The following is an 8,673-nucleotide window of genomic DNA, read 5'->3' as shown; positions in this document are numbered from 1 at the left end:
TCCTGATCCAAGAAGCACACAGGACAGATCAGCACAAGGTAAAATGTTGGTTCTGTGCCCCGTGCCCAACTCTGAGCGGTTGTTTTAGAACCCACCTTCTTGTGGCTTGGGAGTGGAGGCTGGAAGGCGTCCTTTCATATCCCCAGGGGGGAAGCCTGGCATCCCTCTCTAGGCTGACAGCTCTCCCATCTGTGACTCTTCAAATATCTTGAGATTTCTGTTTAAGTAGAGGGCTGGGCTGATGTAGCAGGCTTGGGTTTGCTGCAGTTTAATGGATTATGTCCTGCTGCGCCTGGGTAATTACTGCTCTCACCCTTCCGGCTAGAAATGAAATTCAAACACAGCCAGACCAGGGTGCCATTCAACATCCTGTCCGATAAATCACGAAACCTCTGTGGTATGCTTTTCTTCTTTCAGGGAATATGGTCTTCTTTCACTGAGCAATCGAAAGTATCCTGGAAGACAGGTTTCCTCAAACTGATACAAAGAAATCTGGAAGCCTTGACGCAATGGATAATTTTCTAGAAATATATTATTTGCCAGAACTAACCCCATAAGAAACAAACAAAAAAAAAACCCCTAAATACATGGATTCATATAAAAGAAAGAGAGGAAGTTGTGAAATTGCTGCTCCCACACACATATCAGGCTCTGACGGTTCAACCGGGGGGTTCTTTGTAACATTTCTCATCTGTGTGTTTTGTACCCTCTCCTTTTTGTCTTGGTTGGTTTAGCCAATGGTTTATATACTTTACTGTTTTCTTTTTTTCCTCCCCCCGCCAAAGGAGCAGCTTTGGATTTGCTTACTGGTCCTGCTGTTTTTCTGTTTTCTAACTCCTATATTTTTGCTTTTACTTTCAAGAATTCTTTCCTTCTGGTTTGCTCATCTTACTTTACTTACCTCTTACTACAGGTCAACTCCTCTGGTCAGGTGCTCAATTTCTTCCTTTCTGTTCTTTCACTTGTATTAATATAAATACACAAGCCAATACATTTTCCCCTGATCACTTATTTAAATATATTCTGTAGGCCTGATGTACCTATAATGTTTTCATTAGAACTGTTTTTCTAGGTACTCTGCAATTTTTGTTTTCCAAATTGAAAGGTCATTTTTAATGCTTTTGCCATTCATTTGATTTTATTGCATTTTGCTAGAAAAATGCCATTTCTGTTTTTTGAAACTTACCAATTTTTTAAAAGATTGGCTAATATATTTTAATTTCTGGGTCTCTACCATGGGCACTTTAAAAAAGGGTACAGTTCTTTTTAAAATACCAATTATATCTTTCTATTAAGAAATTATTAATCTGGGGCACCTGGGTGGTGCTTCAAAAAAAGCAGCTCTCAGCTAGAAAGGGGACTGCATGAGAAGTGGGCTCACTTCTCATTGATTTCTAGCATCCCAGGGCTCACTCTTTCCATATCTCTCAGCATAGAAAAATGATTCAACAAGAGTTATAAGCAGGGGCGCCTGGGTGGCTCAGTCGTTAAGCATCTGCCTTCGGCTCAGGTCAGGATCCCAGGGTCCTGGGATTGAGCCCTGCATCGGGCTCCCTGCTCAGCAGGAAGCCTGCTTCTCCCTCTCCCACTCCCCCTTGCTTGTGTTCCCTCTCTTGCTGTCTCTTCCTCTGTCAAAAAATAAAATCTTAAAAAAAAGAGTTACAAACACAATTTTGTGGTTTGTATTTGTGGATGAGTACCATGTTATTTCTCCATTCAATTGACACTAATTACAGTGTATAAAGAGAAGTCTGGACCCCTGTTCTCCTTTGTTAACTCTTGGAACTTCAGTTTTACCATCTGTAAAATGAGGTCAATATAATGCGTCTTACAGGATTCTTCCAAGGATTAACAGGAGGATATGTAACCTTCACATATGGTTTGTTGTACATGGTAGATGCTTGACAGCTGGCTAGCTATTGATTTTTTTAAAACATTATTTATTTCAGAGAGAGAGAAAGCATGAGCAGGGGGAGGGGCAAATGGGAAGGGAGAGAGAGAATCCTCAAGCAGACTCCCCACTGAGTGTGGAGCCCAAAGTGGGCCTCAATCTCAGGACCCTGAGATCATGACTGGAACCAAAATCAAGAGTCAGATGCTCAACGGACTGAGCCACCCAGGCGCCCATGATCTGTATATCACCTTAGCCTTTTACTCCACTCTTTTCTATTTAGGGAGAAGCAATCTCAATGAAATGCAAAAATTACTTTTGGAAATTGAGTATATCCTACAGTTGGTAAAACTATAGAAAAGCAGTTTAAGACAAAGTCACTCATTTGATTTTACCTCAATTTACAAAATCCCAAGTTTTAGTGCACTCTGCCTTCCATTTTAAACAAAGTTTAAAAAACAAAATAGGAAAAGGATCTTATTTATTTGTATTAATGTGATAGTAAAACATTAATTTATCTGTTCAAAAAAAGTTAATTTGAAAAGTAGTTTGAAAAATCACTTAGGGGTGCCTGGGTGGCTCAGTGGGTTAAGCATCTGCCTTTGGCTCAGATCATGATCCCAGGGTCCTGGGATCAAGCCCACGTCAGCTCTCTGTTCAGCAGGAAGTCTGCTTCTCCCTCTCCCTCTGCCTGCCGCTCCCCCTGCTGTGCTCTCTCTCTCTCCATCAGATAAGTAAATAAAATCTTAAAAAAAAAAAAAAAGAAAAAAGAAAAATCACTTAAATGTTGAGCAGTAAGATATAGTTAAATAAGATATAGTTAAAATAGCGCTTTGCAGTCAGAAATGCCAGGTGTGAATCTCAAATGCATCATTGTTAAGCCATGCGATTTGGGGTTAAGCTACAACTCTTTTTTTCTCATCTGTGAAATGGGACTTATTTATTTATTTCATGGGATGTTAAGATTAAATTAAATAAGAGATATAAAAGGGCTATCCAATTTTAATTATTAACTGCTGTGTGTCCCAGAGTATTGATATTATAAAAATAACTCTGTGATTCAATATTCATGTTTATGAGTCTGCATTCCTATAGTTTCCATATTCAATGGGGGTCAGAGTAGCAATGATCATCTTTGCCTGGGTGTTATCTAAGGATCTGGAAGCTAAAAGAGAGACAGAGAGAACTTACACCAGCACACCTGTCAATAATTTCTTTGAAGTCTATTAACGTTCCTTTTGCATGACGAGTTTCAGCGTCCGGTCAAACCGGGCATCCTCAGATCAGTTCAGCTAGCACGAGGTCCTCATAAGGAAATGAGACAAAGAGCACTAAGAACAAGATCTGTTCTTTGCACTCATTTCAGGGGCAAACAGTCAAACTCTTCCTGTTTCAGCTGGAGAAAGGTCTTCGTGAATTTGACATTTCTCGATGTTTCTAACAGCCGCTGCTCTGTGGTTCCCACATTCAGCCAGTGGTGCCTCACCCACAAGCACTTTAAGTGCTTTTTCCTTTTACAGTTTCCGTAGGTGGGAAATTCTTAAAAGCTCTGCGAAGCCATTGTCTCCGTAGGATTCCAGGTGCGAAACCTTATTGTTGTGATCTCCTAATGACGCAGCAATCAGGATATATTCATAAAGAGGCCTCAGTAAGTGGCTCAGGTTTTCTCCACACCACATTCAAGGGACCTGTAAGCTATATGGTGACACCATTTTTGCTGTCTTGTCCGTGACTTTGTCCCATCCAAGGGTAGCCATATGGCATTCATGGTGAAGGTAACTTGTAAATAAGCAATCACTTTATTCTCCTTGGGGCTTCCTTTATTTTGTTAATATTGTTAATATTGTAGAAAATATTGTCAATATTTTCTACAGCAGAATTTTTGAGTGGTCTATAACTCACAATAGAAAGGAAAATCTATGGAGTTGAAATCATTGTCCTGAGGACAATTTTCGGCATGTCAGGTACTTCCTGACTTTCAGGTCTGAGCTGGTTCATTATGGTGACTGCACCTCGCATGATAAAGCTCCTGTTTCCAATCACTTAGGCTTCAATTTACGTATGGGAACAGTGCTTGGCAACAATTTGTATATAACTTGCCAACAGCACAAGAAAAATACCATCTACAAAATGGAACTCTACCCAAACAAAAAAAGGGTTTGCTCTTATCCAGGAATCAACCCATAGGGTGTCTTTCCCCAACCCCCTCCCTCACCATAGTTCTTTGACTGGTACTTTTAGAATTTGAGCTAACCATGTAGGTCACAGTACTTGTTTTGCACAACTGTGCTAGAAGTGTGAGATAAAAGCATTCAAACGGAATAAAAGTAGAGAATATATAAAATAATTACTTATTGTATTAGCAAATAAATTATTGGCTATAAATCCAATTTATCCCAGCAGAAGGCTTTTAATGATAAGATGCTGAAAGCCTGCACACATGTTTGAGTGATTATCTATGTGGTTACTTTGGAAACATGAGGAGGTGACTTCACAAATGTGCTTTTATGATGAATAACCAGTGCATCCATCAAAACAAAGGCCATTGTCCAGAATTGTATGGGCCATGTCACTAGATGATGCAGATTTATGAAAAGACCACATGTAGGCACTGCTAGGGCCGAACAGGGCTTACTTACCAGAGGCCACTGAAGAAGTCAGCACTGTAAGAACCCACAGCAGCTGGACCACTGCGGGTGGCTACCCAAACCGTGCACTACCCAACACCAGAGGTAACACCCAATTCCAATTCACTGAGACCAGGACCTCTGCAAGCTGGCACCCTGCTGGGTAGAGAGAACAGCACTAGCCTACACAGATACAGCCTCCGGATCCATTCCCAATACCTAATTATAGATTTTCAAAGTTGCAGATGGTAATGTTTATGTGAGTGACTTTTTAGAAAGTCACTACCTCTGTCCAGGCCCGACTTTATATACATCAGTCTAGTATATTTCTGCACATAGCTTCGCAAAATCCATTCCAGGGACCACCGCATCCAAGCCAGGTACACCTTGTGAATCTCACTGTTATATAGCACACAGTTTACACCTTGCTCAGGCCTGAACAAAAGCCTCATTCATCACTCCTGCTCTCTCCAGGCTGGTGCATCCTGATCTGGGCACATTCTTAGGGCTGCAGACTGGGTCCATTTTCCTAACAAGCCCTTGGACTAGCTAAGTTTATCCTGAATGCTGAAAATTCAGGAGTATAAACTAAAAGGAGATGCAAGGAGCAAATGGGGCCATGGTTTCCTACACTAGCCTGTGGAAGGAAGGTCCAGAGAAAAGTGACTGTGAGGGGGACTTTGCGCTGAGATGATGCTATGCTCCTGGTCTCTGCATTAGCTAAAGAAAGTGGTCAGCTGTCATCAGTTGGTGACATAATATAATTCGTAGGCAGTGGGAACTGCCTGGCCTTTAGAGTCTTAAAAAAGTGACCTCTCAGAGAATCCCTTCTTTCTACCCATGATACTGTAATAATACTTAACTCCCAGGATTAATAGTAGGATTAATGACATGTGTATAAAGCTCCTGGTACAGTTCCTGGCATGTGGTAGGTGACCAAAAAATAGTACCTATTAATTTTATTACAAGAATGGACTATAAATCATGAAAACAATTGCACTAAGTGAATGAGTATGTGTGTGTATATGTGTGCAGCTATTACGGACCTTTTTGTAGCGAGTTTGAAAAATGAATTCCAACTGCACAAGTTCGTAGAATACATTTTCCCTTTAAAAAATAGAATATTACAGATGAAATAATTACTTTGATCACTCTCTACTACCCCAATTTAATTCTGTTTTCCTTCGTACCTCAGTATCATGAGATTTTTCTTATTTAAACATAAATATGTAAAGGTATATAAAGTTCTTAAGTTTCTAAAAATCTTTGACATCAATCATTAAATGGTATGATACTACATGTACCATACTAGTAGTATTTTTGTCTGTTTTATTCAGCATTGTTTTGAGATCAGGCCATGTCATCATGCTTACATCTAGTACATTCTTTTAAACTGTTTTATTGGGGCACTCCAATTTGTGAACATACCACATTTTATTTATCTATCCCAGATAGATTACGTTTTCATTTTTAGATTGCTTCCAATGATTCACTATGAAAAATAATGTTATGAACAAACTTGGCACAAGTGTAAACTTTTGTCAAGGGAATATGCCAGAGGTAGAATTCCTGGGTATAAATATTTTTAATTTTACTGGCTATTGGCAAACTGCTCTCTAAAGTGATTATAGCAATTTACGTTGCGCCTACAGTTGATAAGAGCTCCTGCTTCCCCAGGTCCTTGCCAGCTTGCTTTTTCATTTTGTTGATGATTTCCTTTGCTGTGCAGGAGCTTTTCCATTTGATGTAGTCCCACTTATTTTGTTTTGCTTTCCTTGCCTTTGCTTTTGATGTCAGATCCAAAAAATCATTGCTAAGACCTCACCAACTTTTGATATTATCTAATGTCTAAATTTTTGCCAGACTGGTTAATGAGAAATATGTTCTCTTACTTTGCCTTTTCCTGTATGTTCTAGATACGAATCCTTTGTTATTTGGGTTGCAAATCCACTCTCCTAGTCAGTCACTTATCTTTTAACTTTTTAATGAAGTCTTTGTGGATTAGAAGATTTTATAATCTGAGGTAGGCACATTTGCAAAATGTTTCTTAACTGTTTCTGTTTTTTTGTGGATACTAAATACTTTCTTACTTGCCAATCATAAAGGTATTTTGTATATTCTTTGAGTAGTTTTAATTTTGCTTTCCCTTTAGATCTATAAAACAGTTAGATTCGCTTTTTGTAGGGATCGAACTGATTTTTCCATGTATGAAGGCAGTTGTCGTGAAACTATCTACTGAATCGTCCATCTTTTCTTCCCCCCCATTCTTACATTCCAAGTATCCACATGCATCTGAATCTGTCCCTGGGTGCTCTGTTTCGGCTCATTAGTCCATTTGTCTATTCTTGCATCAATATCACATTATTTCTCTTAGCTTTGTAATAAACTTTGATATCTGATAGGGCAAGTACAGCTCATTTGAGTTCCTTTCAGAATTGTTTTAGTTTTGCATATTTAGTATTCCATGCAAATTATAGATTCAGCTTGTCAGCTTCCATGAAGAGTCTGATGAGGATATTGATTGCGACTGCATTTCCTTTACATGTTAATTTGGGAAAGAGCAACATCTTTATGATAATGTGTTTTCTGGTCAATGACCATGGTGTCTCACCATTTACTAAGGTCTTATTTACTGTCCGTCAATAGCATTTCATAAATTTCTCTATAAATGTATTCTATTTTTTTGTTAAATTTACTCCATCACTTCCTTGTCTTTATCGCTATTGTAGTTGGGATTTTTCTAACTGGTAATTGCTCAGGGATATGGAAGCCATTGGTTTTTGACTGCTCATATTATCAGACTCACTTGCAGACTAATTCACGTCCTTCCACCACTTACCATTCATTATCATGTGTTTTCCAAGTAAACAATTGTAAATAACCACAGTTTTCTTTACTTTTTAAGGATTATACATCTTGTTTTTGACGCAATTGGAACGTTAGCCCTGACAGTCAGCATCTTCATCATACTTGTTTTACTTGCGATGCTTATAATGTTCCACCATCAATTATAATCTTTTCTAGATATTTACAGTAAATAACTTCCATCAGGCTAAGGAAAGGTTTTCCTATACCTAGTTAACTATTAATTGTGTGTGTGTGTGTGTGTGTGTGTGTAAATCATGTATGAGTATTGGCTTTTGAATTTCTGATTAGTTCTTTCTTTTAACTGCTTATAATTTGTTTCCTGGGTGTAATACTTTCCTTAATCTTTCCAGTGATAGTGTTGGATCCATTTTACATATCCTGTTCTTAATGCTTTACTAGATCTGTTTTTTCAGACTAACTTCTGTGTTTTGCTTCTCTTTTACTGGGTGACTTTTCTCAGTCTCTTATTCTTAACTTTGAGTTTATGTCTCTACTATGACTCATGCATGTGGTCAACTGCCTGTGTGTGTGATGCACATTTAGAGGGAAAAGCAGAATCTACTGTGGAGATTGGGCTCCATAAGGCTTTAAACAAGTGAGGAAGAAGGGCAGGACACCCCTGGTGGGACATCTTGGCACCTGGTCTGGGCTTAACAAGTTCTTGTTCTCCATGTCATTAAGGGCTTGGCTTTCTGTCCCAAGGAAACAGATATTCCTGTCACAGCTTCCTAGCTTCCTAAAATAAAGTGTGTGTGCATGTGTGTGTGTGAGAGAGAGAGAGACAGTTTCTAAGAGTTCATCAGCCAAGCAAGCACCGTCTTGATTGCCCTTGGCCTCCTCCAGCTTCTGGTTTCCACAGAAATATTTCCATGTTATTCCAGAAATTTGATGACACTACATTTCAAATATACACTTCACATTGACTGAGAGAAAGTATAGTGCTGTGGTTTTTAATATAGATTTTTTGAGTCAGGCAGATGTGGGCTCTACCTAACTTCCTTTCTTCCTGTGTCCGTTATTGAAACAATCACAGCTCCATGGCAGGTATATGCAAAGTGTGGATTCCTTGACACTGTTCTTTCTTTAATAACTTCAACTGGGGCGCCTGGGTAGCTCAGTCGTTAAGCGGCTGCCTTCGGCTCAGGTCATGGTCCCAGGGTCCTGGGATCAAGCCCCGCATCGGGCTCCCTGCTCAGCCAGGGAGCTTGCTTCTCCCTCTCCCACTCCCCCTGCTTGTGTTCCCTCTCTCGCTGTGTCTCTCTCTGTCAAATAAATAAATAAAATCTT

This window comes from Halichoerus grypus, chromosome 9, assembly GCF_964656455.1.
Source record: "Halichoerus grypus chromosome 9, mHalGry1.hap1.1, whole genome shotgun sequence".
Taxonomy (NCBI): domain Eukaryota; kingdom Metazoa; phylum Chordata; class Mammalia; order Carnivora; family Phocidae; genus Halichoerus; species Halichoerus grypus.
The sequence above is the reverse complement of the archived record's forward strand: the minus strand, read 5'-3'. Positions refer to the sequence as shown.